The sequence below is a fragment of the Petromyzon marinus genome, unplaced genomic scaffold, assembly GCF_048934315.1.
Source record: "Petromyzon marinus isolate PM22_M1 ecotype Great Lakes invasive population unplaced genomic scaffold, UKy_Petmar_22M1.pri1.0 PM_G_Scaffold_55, whole genome shotgun sequence".
NCBI lineage: Eukaryota > Metazoa > Chordata > Hyperoartia > Petromyzontiformes > Petromyzontidae > Petromyzon > Petromyzon marinus.
The window spans coordinates 1260001-1262500 of NW_027423008.1; positions in this window are offsets into that span (position 1 = coordinate 1260001).

A 2500-nucleotide genomic window follows, 5' to 3' on the forward strand; every position below is an offset into this window, starting at 1 on the left:
CCCTCGGAATGGGAAAACGGGTCATTTTCGTGTCGCCACATTGCATGCGAACCGCATGAAACTTCCAGAGGCATTTGCAGCAGAAATGCATGTGCAGTCAAAAAATTGAATATTTTTCACGGATAGACCCCGTGAAACGATAGAAATTGGCGGGGATGTGTCTCTTGTGGCTCACGGGGCTGTTAGGGTGGCACAGAAATCCCTCGGAATGGGAAAAAACGGGTCATTTTCGTGTCGCCACATTGCATGCGAACCGCATGAAACTTCCAGAGGCATTTGCAGCAGGAATGCATGTGCACTCAAAAAATGTGATATTTTTCACGGAGAGACCCCGTGAAACGCTAGAAGTGGGCGGGGATGTCTCTCTTGTGGCTCACGGGGCTGTTAGGGTGGCACAGAAATCCCTCGGAATGGGAAAACGGGTCATTTTCGTGTCGCCACATTGCATACGAACCGCATGAAACTTCCAGAGGCATTTGCAGCAGGAATGCATGTGCACTCAAAAAAGTGAATATTTCTCACGGATAGACCCCGTGATACGCTAGAAATTGGCGGGGATGTCTCTCTTGTGGCTCACGGGGCTGTTAGGGTGGCACAGAAATCCCTCGGAATGGGAAAACGGGTCATTTTCGTGTCGCCACATTGCATGCGAACCGCATGCAACTTCCAGAGGCATTTGCAGCAGAAATGCATGTGCAGTCAAAAAAAAATTGATATTTTTCACGGATAGACCCCGTGAAACGCTAGAAATTGGCGGGGATGTGTCTCTTGTGGCTCACGGGGCTGTTCGGGTCGCACAGAAATCCCTGGGAATGGGAAAACGGGTCATTTTCGTGTTGCCACATTGCGTACGAACCGCATGAAACTTCCAGAGGCATTTGCAGCAGGAATGCATGTGCACTCAAAAACTTCTATATGTTTCACGGATAGACCCCGTGAAACGCTAGAAATTGGCGGGGATGTGTCTCTTGTGGCTCACGGGGCTGTTAGGGTGGCACAGAACTCCCTCGGAATGGGAAAAGGGGTCATTTTCGTGTTGCCACATTGCATAGGAACGCCATGAAACTTCCAGAGGCATTTGCAGCAGAAAGGCACGTGCACTCAAAAATTTTAATATTTTTCACGCATAGACCCCGTCAAACGCTAGAAGTTGGCGGGGATGTCTCTCTTGTGGCTCACGGGGCTGTTAGGGTCGCACAGAAATGCCTCGGAATGGGAAAACGGGTCATTTTTGTGTGGCCACATTGCATAGGAACGGCATGAAACTTCCAGAGGCATTTGCAGCAGGAATGCATGTGCACTCAAAAACGTCTATATTTTTCACGGATAGACCCCGTGAAACGCTATAAATTGGCGGGGATGTCTCTCTTGTGGCTCACGGGCGCTGTTAGTTAGGGTCGCACAGAAATCCCTCGGAATGGGAAAAGGGGTCATTTTCGTGTTGCCACATTGCGTACGAACGGCATGAAACTTCCAGAGGCATCTGCAGCAGAAATGCATGTGCACTCAAAAACGTCTATATTTTTCACGGATAGACCCCGTGAAACGCTAGAAATTGGCGGGGATGTGTCTCTTGTGGCTCACGGGGCTGTTAGGGTCGCACAGAAATCCCTCGGAATGGGAAAACGGGTCATTTTCGTGTTGCCACAATTGGCATACGAACGGCATGAAACTTCCAGAGGCATTTGCAGCAGAAATGCATGTGCACTCAAAAACGTGAATATTTTTTCACGGATAGACCCCGTCAAACGCTCGAATTTGGCGGGGATGTTTCTCTTGTGGGTCACGGGGCTGTTCGGCTCGCACAGAACTCCCTTGGTCCACCTGATTCGTGCATACAGGCAGCAACTAAAACTCTGTAAACCTGCTGTGAGGACATCTAAACAGTGGACCAGTGAGGCTGTGGAAGATTTGCGGGCGTGCTTAGACTGTACTGACTGGGATATGTTCACGACTGCTACCAATAGTCTGGATGAACTCACAGAGGCTGTGTACATCAGCTTCTGTGAGGACTGCTGTATCCCAACACGTACCAGGGTGAACTTTAACAACAACAAGCCCTGGTTCTCAGCAAAGCTCAAAAGGTTGAGGTTGGAGAAGGAGGAAGCGTTTAGGAGTGGGGATAGAGACAGATTCAAGGAGTCGAAGAACAGGTTTAGCAAAGCGGTGAGAGAGGCTAAACGACTGTACTCAGAGACACTAAAACACCAGTTCTCTACTAACGACGCTGCTTCTGTCTGCCAAAGGGCTCAGGCACATCACCAACTACAAACCCAGAGCGCCCCACACCACTAACGACTCCCGCCTAGCCAACGACCTGAACGAGTTCTACCGTAGATTTGAAAGACAATTGGACTGTCCTGAACCACCCCTTCCCACCCAAGAGGCCCCATCCCCCACCCATACTACAGAAACGACTCTCTCCTTTCAGGAGGGAGAAGTTAATGGGCTTTTCAAGAGGCAGAATCCACGCAAAGCAGCCGGGCCGGACTCTGTCTCT